Genomic DNA, 12,374 nt, shown 5'->3' on the forward strand with positions numbered 1-12,374 from the left:
GGAACGTAGAAATAAACGGATGAGGGAAGTAGATAAGGGTAGAGAAGAAGCAAAGAAGCGAAAGGAAACAGATGAGGAAGCAGAACGCAAGTGTAGACAGAGGGCACGAGATCTAGAGTATTTACAACGGGAAGTTAAAAAACCCAATCCTGTTGTAGAATGGGAAGACAAAGAAGAATTCTTTCCTGCAAGCGATGCGGTACCAGGTACAAGCGGGACAAATATTGAAGATGACTTCGACACCAGAAGCATCGGGGAAACGATTGATAATATTTATGACGAGATGGGCTGGAACTAATTTCCCAAGGGGGAAGGGAGGATGAGCGCTTAGAGAGCACTCAGCTATATGACAATGAGGATGTCACCCGAAGTAGTGGGAGAATGGCACTGTCCCTAGACATGCTAGAGATTGGGCAGAAGGAAGAAGATGCAAGAAGTTGTGTAAACTGGGAGTATTTAGGATCTGACTCCGGTGAGGAAATGGAGTAAGTGGCGCATGAAGAAGGGAGACGGTGTGAAAAACAGCTCCCAGGAGACAGAGGGGTACGATGGTCAGATGCTAGCCGGTCCACAAGAAGGGCACCGAAGCCCACTGGACAGTCCAGCCGACATAAAGAAACACCCCATGGTCAGAGGGGGGCATCAGCACCTGCCTATGCAGACAGTTTAAGGGCATTGCCAGGTAGGCAGCCAGGCGGGAATGTCACCCCGGCGGTAGACCAGAGAGCTAGGGGGAAAGAGAAGGAGAACTGTGCTTTCCAATTTCTGTTGCTAGAAAAAGGGGGAGCAAGACCACAATATATTCCATGGCCACACATGGACAGAGAGAACCTTAAAAATAAACTTCCAATGTTGACTTCGGGAGCCGGAAAGTGGATACATGAGTTAGAGAAAATGACAGGGGTGTCACCTTAGCTATAGGGGACATAAAGGGCCTCCTAATAGCCATACTTGGTGAAAGAGCCGATGTTGTATGGAAACGGGCAGGCTACACCTCCCATGATGGAGCGCCATTTAATAACTGTAGGGCAGCAGTGTGGAAAGCGCTGCGTACGCTATATCCAGACACTTCTGATATGGGAGCTATAATGACACGAAAAATGAAGGAATCTGAGGATCCGTTGATTTATATCCAAAATTTTCAAGACGCGTGGGTACTCGAAACGCATGAGTCTTGGACGAAATCTATCCCTGTATTCTACCATATATTATGCGAAGGGTTACCAGAACCGGTGCAAAAACAGCTCAAGAAATTGGTGGGAATAGAAGCTAAACCATGGGCCGAAATACAATTGTCAATCGCGCACTATTCTAGATTACTACAGGAAAAGAATCTGAAAAAGGAGGCAACGCATAATGGAGAGGAGGCAAAGCTGGTGCAAAAGAATCTCTCAAAGTATGCTCTCTAGGGAGCAATGCTCACCAGCCCGGCCGAACCAAGCGTACAGCAAGTGACTAACCCATTGCAGAATAATCAGGGTAACACGGGATTTTACCCAAGGGGAAGAGGTTTTGGAAATAGAGGATGTCAGAGTAATCAGGGAGGGTTTCAAGGTAACCAAGGAGGTTTTCAGAATGTTCAAGGTGGCTTTCAGAACGCACGAATGGGCTGTCCAGCCGTGCCGGATGGACAAATGGCACGACCACCACCAGAGTGTTGGCTGTGTGGAGTGACAGGACACGTGGCGCGTATATGCAGAAGCCAAGGTATGTGGCAAAAAGCCAAAGGATGCGGACAGGTATGGTGAATCAACCTGCCGCCCCGCAGCAGGGCGGTGCACAAAACTGCACAGTACAACTGCAGGTGCCAGGCGCACAGCAAGGTGCACAGCAAACGGTTCAGCCACAGAACATGAGGAATCTGCCGCAGGGACAACCCCAACAGGCACCGCCGCAGATAGCTCAGGAAATAATCCCGGAGGGCGAATTAACCCTGGAAATGGGGGAAACCCACAAGTGTACAGTGGACCGAACTTATATATAAAATAGGACAGCTCAAGGGAGACTCTGATGTGTTCTATCCTATCAGTGACACCAGACCCTAACAGGGAACCAAGGGTTAAAGTCACCATAGGGGGGAAAGAATATTCCTGTTTAGTTGACACGGGTGCAACGCGCTCGTGCACACGTGAGGGGAAGTTTTCCCTGTCCGGCGAGGCCATAGAAACCCAGAGTTTCACTGGAGCTCATAGCAGAGTTCCCTTTACAGACGCACTCCCAGTCTCAGTGGGAGAGCGTGAAATGAATGTACCCCTATTGTATTCACGCCAGACCCCAGTAAACATTCTGGGTCGGGACCTGATGACTAAATTAAACATGACCATCTCGTTTACCGAGAACGGTATAGTGTGCTCCACTCCAGGAATGCATTATTCAAATGTGTGCGAAATGATCAGAGCACAATCAGGACAGATAGCAATGAGAGCTATACCGCTAGAGCCAGAAGTCTTCCCATATGGCGTACGGGTGCTCATGGCGGGGTTACCAGGCCTCGCCGATAGAACTGAGGACACCTGATGAGTTACTATTCAGACCAAGAATACCCATGCATGAAGAGGAGGGACAAGTATTTCACTTAATGATACAATCTGCCGCAGTGCGAGGAAAAGTGGTATTGGTCGAAGGGTAAGACGATGAAGGCAGACAATGGTGTGCGATTATTGTCACCGATGATGATATGTTTCGAAGAACACCCTGACCTAGAAGAGACAAGGGTGAAGATGAGCCTCATATTTTGGTTTTGCCCCCACACTCCTTTTATGCCACTCTAACTGCAACACTCATCGCTATCCACCTCTCTCCAAATGGGCTGCATCCTCCCGCCTACTCATTACTCTCACAAGCACAGTGAAGTGCAGCACCCATTCCCTATTCACCTCTCTCCAACTGGGCTGAAACCCTCCTACTCATTACTCTCCAAGCACAGTGAAGTGGACCACCTATTCCCTATTAACCTTTCTCCAACTGGGCTGAAACCCTCCTACTCATTACTCTCCAAGCACAGTGAAGTGGACCACCTATTCCCTATTAACCTTTCTCCAACTGGGCTGAAACCCCCCTACTCATTACTCTACAAGCACATTGAAGTGTACCACCCATTTCCTATCCAGCTCTCTCCAACTGGACTGCATCACCCCCTACTCAATACTCTCACAGGCACAGTGAAGGGCCCCACCCATTCTAGATTCAACTCTCTCCAACTGGGCTGCATCACCCCCCTTACTCATTACTTCCACAAGCACAGTCAAGTGCACCACCCATTTCCTATCCACCTCACTCCACCTCTCTCCAACTGGGCTGCATCACCCCCCCTACTCATTACTCTCACAAGCACAGTGAAGTGCCCCACCCATTCTCAATCTACCTCTCTACAACTGGGCTGCATCACCACCCTACTCATTACTCTCAGAAGCACAGTGAAGTGCCACACCCATTCTCAATCTACCTCTCTACAACTGGGCTGCATCACCACCCTACTCATTGCTCTCACAAGCACAGTGAAGTGCCCCAACCATTCTCAATCTACCTCTCTACAACTGGGCTGCATCACGATCCTACTCATTACTCTCACAAACACAGCAAATTGCACCACGCATTCCCTGTCTAATCCTCTCCAACTGGCTACATCACCCCCTACTCATTACTCTCACAAACACAGTGAAGTGTCCCAACCATTCCCTATCAACCTCTCTCCACCTGTCTCCAAATGGGCTGCATCACCACCCTACTCATTACTCTCACAAGCACAGTGAAGAGCACCACCCATTCAATATCCACCTCTCAACAACTGGGCTGCATCACCCCCCTACTCATAACTCTTACAAGCACACTGAAGTGCACCACCCATTCCCTATCCACCTCTCTCCAACTGGGCTGCATCACCCCCCCTACGCATTACTCTCACAAGCACAGTGAAGTGCCCCACCCATTTCCTATCCACCTTTTCTCCAACTGGACTGCATCACCCCCTACTCAATACTCTCACAGGCACAGTGAAGGGCCCCACCCATTCTAAATCCACCTCTCTCCAACTGGGCTGCATTACCCCCTACTCATTACTCTCACAAGCACCGTGAAGAGCACCACCCATTCCATATCCACCTCTCTCGAACTGGACTGCATCACCCTCCTACTCATTACTCTCCAAGCACCGTGAAGTGCCCCACCCATTCTCAATCCACCTCTCTCCAACTGGGCTGCATCACCCCCCTACTCATTACCCTCACAAGCACAGTGAAGTGTCCCACCCATTCCCTATCAACCTCTCTCCACCTCTCTCCAACTGGGCTGCATCACCACCCTACTCATTACTCTCACAAGCACAGTGAAGTATCCCACCCGTTCCCTATCCACCTCTCTCAAACTGGGCTGCATCACCCCCCACTCATTACTCTCACAAGCACAGTGAAGTGCACTACCCATTTCCTATCCACCACTCTCCAACTGGGCTGTATCACCCCCTACTAATTACTCTCACAAGCACAGTGAAGTGCACCACCCCTTCCCTATCCACCACTCTCCAACTGGACAGCATCACCCCTACTCATTACTCTCACAAGCAGAGCGAAGTGCACCACCCATTCCCATCCACCTCTCTCCAACTGGGCTACATCACCCCTCCTACTCATTACTCTCACAAGCACAGCGAAGTGCACAACCCATTCTCAATCCACCTCTCTACAACTGGGCTGCATCACCCCTCTACTCATTACTCTCCAAGCACAGTGAAGTGCACCACCCATTCCCTATCCACCTCTCTCCAACTGGGCTGCATCACCCCTCTACTCATTACTCTCCAAGCACAGTGAAGTGCACCACCCATTCCCTATCCACCTCTCTCCAACTGGGCTGCATCACCCCCGTACACATTACTCTCACAAGCACAGTGAAGTGTCCCACCCATTCCCAATCCACCTCTCCCCAACTAGACTGCATCACCCGCCTACTCATTACTCTCACAAGCACAGTGCATGGCACCACCCATTCCCTATCCACCTCTCTCCAACTAGGCAGCATCACCCACGTACTCATTACTCTCGCAAGCACAGTGAAGTGCACCATCCATTCCCTATCCAACTCTCTCCCACTGGGTTGCATCACCCTCCTACTCGTTACTCTCACAAGCACAGTGAAGTGTCGCTTCCTTCCACCGAGGACCTGCCATCTCTCCCTAACATCAGCATCACATACCCCAATCTGTCCTCATGAACCTCACATTCATGGCCCCAATGACCCCCTGCATCTTTTTTCCCTCGTTGACCCACTAGTAACTACACCACTCTCTCCCCATTTACTTCTCTCTAACTAATTCACCCTTGTAATCCACTGACACACGCAATGTACCACTCTCTCCACAGGCACCTCTCCCAACCTCTGTGTCCCAGGCATCTATTTCCCCTCGGTTTCTGTCGCTCAACCCCACTAAACCACTTTCTGCATCCACCTTTCTCCATTCCTATCCCACCCACCGCAGATTTGTATCTCCCGCAGGCAACTTCCTCTCTCCCTGCACTCCTCTCACATGCACATAGTACCACTCCACAAAAAACTCTGCTGTTGTAAGACAGCAGGTGCATGAACATTGCTTGCTGTCTCCGCTGCTGACCTCTCATTCTGAATTTAGCGTCACTGTTAGTGACTGAGCTCTGCTTTGCACTTTGTGCTTGGCCCCGGCTGAGGAGAGAGACACTGGGCCGGGCCAAGATGTTTGAAGACTGTGTTGTGAATGTGCACAAATACGCATAGATGTACCTGGCTTTGCAGCGACAAAAGTACAATAACTCCAGCTTGAAATGTTTCCAATTCATGTTATGCATAGACTGACTGAATCACTTTAAAACATATGCAGTTCAATAAAGGAATTCAAATACATATTACTTTCCAGTCTGGTGCAAGCCTGCCTGCTATGTTTAAAGTGTATTCTTACAGTCCAGCATATGGGTAAGAGAGGCCTATGGAAATGTAGAAGGGAGCAGTGCCTGTGGCACTTTCTTTGTGACCAGGTGTCACAAAGGCAATGGCAGGGTCTCAAGAGCATTGATAGGGGCAACTGCTTCCCCCAGTGACCCCCAATTAACGTCCATGTTTGCCAAATGCTTTTCTGTTGGAAAGAAAAGCTCATTCTGCCCCCATTAAAATAATAGAAACTTTCTCAGTCCTTTTTTAACTTCTGCGTTTTTCAAACTGTAAATTAATGGGTTACACACTGGAGTAACAGCGATGTATGCAAATGACACTATCTTGCTCTCCTTCATTGAATACATTGACATTGGTCGAAGGTACGCAGAACAGAGGGAGCCATAGAATAACAATACCACTGTGAGATGGGAGGCACATGTCAAGAAGGTCTTGTGTCGCCCTCCCTTAGATTTCATTTTCAAGATGCAGGAGACGATGTTGGTGTAAGAAATGATGATTAAAATTAATGACATCACCCCGATCATTGAACCCGAAACATAAATTATCACTTCCATTGGATGAGTGCTGCTGCAGGAAATCTGCATCAAAGCTGTAAAATCACAGAAGAAGTGGTTGATGGTGCGGGCCCCACAGAAGGTGAGCTCAGATAATAGTGTAATGTATGGTACTGGTACCAAGAGAGCAACAGCCCAGCTCCCAAAAGCGAGCTGCATGCACACATCTTTAGTCATGATGGTCATGTATCGCAAGGGGTTGCAGATGGCTGCATATCGATCATAAGCCATGACTGTGAGTACAAGGACTTCTATACTTAACATACCTACAAGCACGTACACCTGCAGTAGGCACTCGGTCATAGACAGGTGTGTCCCCTCCTGGAAGAAGTGGGCCAGCATTTGAGGGAAAATGTTTGAGGTGTGACAGATGTCGATGAAGGACACATTTGAGAGGAAGAAATACATGGGTGTGTGCAGATGTGAATTGCAGTAAATTGTTACCATAATAAGAAGATTTCCTGCCAACGTCATTAAGTAAACCAGTAACAATGTAGCAAAAAGGGGGACTTGCAGCTGTGGAAGATCGGAAAAGCCCACAATCAGGAAACCTTCTGCTGAACTCAGATTTTCTCCTCCCATTTTGTGCAGTTTAGGAGCCAAGTCTTGCTATCAATGCTGAAAGTAAAGACACAAACAAGGTACTCTTAGTGTTGTCAGCACCATTAATGCAATGGTTGTGAGAGAGATGGTGCATGCATCATACTTCGCAAACATCAACTAAAGAAACACACCTACGCAAATCATGATTTCACCTTTTAGCAATGGCTGCACATACATGTTTTCTTTCTATTAAAATGGCAGAACCATTAAACAGTAGAATCTGATTGGATGTGGCCCCAGTGTAAAGCTGTCCCTTGTAAGATTTCAAGCCAATCCAGTGATTTGGACACAGAGGTTTACGTTAGCAAGTGGCATGTGCCTGTGTACGCTTGGGTGCCTGGAAAGGTTGATATTTACAGATAATGCACACAGTTGTGTCTGGGGCAGGATGCCAGTGATGATTTTTCCCTATCATAGTTGTTTTATCTCTGTGATTGTGTATTGATGTTGGGGGGGTTCTATGGTGCTTACCAATTGCAGTGTGACAGGGATGTTCCCAGGGTAACACTCATCTAGGACATTCCCTGACTCCAAGTGGTTTCCTGTGGATAGATGTGATCAGTCCCATGTTTGGTGCCATGATCCATTGTTGAGGAGCCTGTGTCATAGTCATCTAAGCTTCTGGTTTGTGTGGTGACTCCAGCCTGCCTACCGTACTCTTCAGACAGAATACCTAGTGATTGGTGGTTTCATGGTCATCTTAAATGCCTTTTGGATGTTCTTAATGTGATGTGCTGTTACGGCCCTTCCTTGTCTGTGCTCTTGTCCATGGCAGCATGTTAAAGGATCCCAGACCACATAACTCAACACATCTGCCTGGACGAATCTACAAAAATATACAATTAGCTGCCGTCACAAAACCACGTCATCGGATGCACATGCCTAGATACCGTGTTGGATGCATACAGACCAGGAAGAGATCAACTCTGCAGGATCATTTCTATGGTCTGTTTTCAGATAGAAATCTATTACTGTGTATAAGTTGCAGCCAGCATAAATTTAAATTGTGGCTTTAACGCGTTCAACAAAGTCACAGGAGATCCTTCAGGAGATCAGCTGCTGTGACAGGGCTGCCTGACTCAAACATGGCAGCTCCAATTGTAATGCTTCAGTTCACAGAGCGGTAGGTCTGCATTGAATTATTAACACAATACTTGGCATACGTGTTACACAGGGTAATTAAATCCGAAGGAACTCATCATATATAACCAGGTGGCCCTGGGAAAGCCGCCAATGTTACAGTTACCACATTAGAGGGAGAATAAAAAAGGTCAGGAGTAAAGCATAGGAGTTTGGAAGAAAGCCAGAGTAGCAGAGTTGTGCTAAGAGAGTGAGCGAGTAGAGGATGATGGCAGGAGCATGAGGGAGAGGCTGGTGCTGGAGGAGGGAATGATCACGATAAAAGAAAGAAGGTGCAAAGAAAAGGTTGCATCTGATGGAGAGAGGAATCAAGTTGCGGGAAGCGAGTGAAGTGAGGGAGAGGCAGAGTCTAGAGTTAGAGGAGGGAGAGGTCAAGTAGGAGAAATTGACTAAAGAGAGGGAGATGCTGGAGTTGGAGGATTGAAAGATCAAGCAGCCAGAAGCGAGTAAAGGAAGGGAGAGGGAGAGGTTGGATTTAAAGATCAAGCAGTAGGAAGGGAGTAAGGTGAGGGAGAGACTGGAGTTGGAGGAGTGAGAGATCAAGGAGGAGAAAGTGAGTAAAATGAAGGAGAGGCTGGAGTTTCAGGAGGGAAAGATCAAGGAAGAGGAAAGGGGCAGAGGCATGATATAACTGACAATGAAAGTCAGAGTCTGGGGACATCTCTCAGTCTCAGTGTCAGAAGGCAATGTGCTTTTCCCATAATGGGGCCCTAGTTGTGCTCCAGATCCTGGCTGGTGGAAGAGACAACAGTTCAATGAAGGAGAAAAGCTTGTGTACCGCACTTGACCTGTGGCCAGATAAAAATCTTTGCATCATGAACATCATCTCTCTATATGAGGATGAAATCAACTGTCAACTGGACACTGAGTTACAAAGCCCAGGATTGACGGCTTGTGGTGCAGTCTGCAATGAGAGGGCCCCAGGCTCTGGGGAACTGTAAGTGACTTTGCTTGAACCTCTCAGGGTGATACAACTATGGACAAAAACTGATGTAGCTCAGGGAACCTGCACTTAGGACCAGGTCCCACTTCGGAATAGGAATGGAAAGTCCACCTCTCGCTGATTTGTGCTTTCCTTGGATTGCTCCAATGGTGCCCTAAGATGTCTCCTTGTTCTGTAAAAACCTCTTAAATAGGCCTTAATCCCTGCATATGGTTTTGGATAGTAAGCACAATTAACATCACATTTAGTCATCTTAAAAATTCCTCTGCAGTAACACTACACACACATTGTGCACTCATGGTATTTCACAAAGATTTATACATGCTGCACAAAGTGTGCACCTGCCACACAATTACCTGAAAATGCACCTTGATTCCAAACTAAACAGGGTTAGGAATACAATAAATATTCTGGGGAACCTTTTTCATTTTCTTTCTTTGCGAGTGGTGTACTACTTTGGGGAAATTATACTTTTCTGTAAATAATGTTAATAAATAAAACATGCTCCTCCATTTGCCAGTGTCCCCAAATCAGGCTTGCGCCATATTGGAAAAGTTGCAAAGTGAAATAAGAGCAGTTCATTTGGTTTTGTGGATGGAGTTGCACCAAGTTGTGACCCCCATATGAATTGCCTCGCTATTTCGACTTCTCCATACACACCCATTTTGCAAGTGCACAGTGGGCATCTCCATGGGTGCATACAGTAGGTACATGCTCTCTCAGTAGTGCCCCTGAGGGGTGAGGGGGGTCAGTGATCTGGAGGTATATTGCAGCCACATGTTAACATGTTTTCTAGACAGAAGAGTAAACTAAGAATGCTGGCGGTGTGTGTGACGAATTCACATCTGCCCTGCAGGAGTACAAGTCCAGGGAGAGGCTAACGTGTCCACTCAGCCCCCACACAAAACAAGAGCCAACACAACCATGAAGGTAAAACATGCACTGTCAAGAGAGATGCCTCCTTCGCCTTTTGTGGTAACGTGGGCTGAGGGAAAGATATAAGAGGGGTGTAAATCTGGTTCTATAGCAACCCAAACAGCAAAGTATAACGGTCCAAAATAAAGAAATGTCCAATCAAAGTTCTATAAAAATATATACTTTAATCAAACACACCATGTACAATAGTAACGAACTAGAAAACCCTGTCAAAACCCACCTCTATAGAAAGAACTCAGAATATGCAAACATAGAATAGATGCAGTGGATGCAGCCCCTTGGGTGATGAGACAAGAGGGGGAAAGGCAATACAATACCACAATGTTCAAAGGATATGTTCTTGAGGTTGCAACAAGGAAATACCATGATCTATCCAGCCTGTAGGGGCCAATTATGAACCAGCGGGCCCATACCAGTCAATAATACCTCTGCAAATGTTTTGCTATTTTCACGGCGTAGAACTGGGCTTCTCAGCACCGATCAGGGGTTCTCTTCAGTTCGTAAATGTGGCAAGGGCAGTGGCCCAGCAGCAAGCTGGCATTGAGTCAGGGTTGAATGGAAGGTAGATGTGGTCTCAAATAGTTTACTGGAGAGGTGCGGATCTGTTGTTCCCCAGATTCAGTCGGCGGTCGAAGTTCGATGGCGGTGAGTGGTTACCAGGATTTGAAGTCGAGTCTGTTCTATGCATTGGCTCGAAGGTAGCAGCACAAGAAACTCCAGGGTAACTCAGGTTGATCGACTTACCGGAGTGGCTGGTGCTTCAGACAGGGCTTCAAGCAATGCAAAGTAGCAGTGATTAATTTATTCGAGCTGAGCAAAGAATGCTCTTCTGCTGGAGCGGTGTGGCAGTAAAAGGAGGCCAACCGCAGTTAGAAGAAAAAAGACCGCTACAGGCAGCATCAAAGCGTTGTGATAGTTTGTTTTGTGCCAAACATTTCTCCAATCACTGCTCACAACAGGTTGATTTTGAAAAAAAGCCTGTTCTGTCTTCCAGGTGCTGTGAGTCCCTCTGCAGGGTCTTAAGGGCCAAGATGACCCCTTTCCTCTGGCTCCCGAATACAAAGGATGCTGGCACACACCTTCAGGAGTCCTCCAGAATGGTGAGATCCTGGGCAACAGTGTGGTTGACAGAGATGCAGGTCCAGCAGCAGAATTCACCCCAATGGTACCTGGGGATGGTTAGGGGGACAGAGTTTGCCTCTGCCTTGGAACAACTGCCTTCTCCTCGCAACTGGAGGACTCTGGAAAGGACTGCTCTCCCAGCAGGGTCCAATGAAATCTTTGTGCATATTTAAAGTCCAAACGGTGATTAAATGAAGTGTATAAGACCCTGCCATTTAAAGGTAAAAGTCAAAAGTTGATTGAACCAAACCTAATCTGCTTTCGGGGTCCAGTCTCTGCTCTTCGAATGAGTGAAATTTGCCCTTCTAACATCACACCCAAAGAGCTTTGCTCTAGTTGAAGTGGAGCGGACAGGTAAGAGAAAGATAGCAAGAGAGATTCAAGATGGTAGTACCCTCTCAAAATTGTACAGATTTTCGGGATGCAAGTGAAACACTCGTGGAAAGAGGTTTAGACTGCATAAATTGTTTTAGCAAGAAGAGCTGGTCATTTAGTGTCACTATTTTACTGTTTTGTTTGGCAGTTCTGCACACATGTTTTTTGTAGTTATCGTTGACACATTTTAGAGAGCATCACCGAACCTTACACCATGAAAGAAGGAGAAATATGTAATAACGTTGATTATCAAATTTAGAGGTTGGAGACAGGGCATGTTTAATAGTTATGCAGCTAGTAGTACTGATTGATGTTGTGCTTTGGTTGCATTAAGGAGATCTTAGAATATGATGTTTCCTTTTATATTCAGCAAAACCTTTAGTACCAACTGAAAAGGTAGCTGAAGTGTCCAGCAGTGAGATAGGGTAAGGGTTGTGCTATAGTAACAGGAGGGCTGTGTGACGCAATAGAAAGAGTTCCGCCATATTGGATTAGGCCTCATTAAAAGTTGCAGTTTCTGGTAGTTAGAGAATTAGAGCACCTTTTGGAGATTTTGCTCTGTCCATTGATCATCACTGCTCTGGTCTGTCTCACCCAAGGTAAAACCATTACCTTATTTTATTACCCACATCAGTACCACCCTATTTGTCCGTACCTTTGCCATAAATTCAATTTTTATTCTCTCTCCAGCCTGAGACCCTTCGATAGCTTCATCTCTTCACCTTTAAAGAAGAGTGTCCAGGACGCCTCCTAAACATCCCTTTCATAACATTGTGCATTCA

Source organism: Ambystoma mexicanum, chromosome 3p, assembly GCF_040938575.1.
Source record: "Ambystoma mexicanum isolate Mex_15411 chromosome 3p, UKY_AmexF1_1, whole genome shotgun sequence".
Taxonomy (NCBI): domain Eukaryota; kingdom Metazoa; phylum Chordata; class Amphibia; order Caudata; family Ambystomatidae; genus Ambystoma; species Ambystoma mexicanum.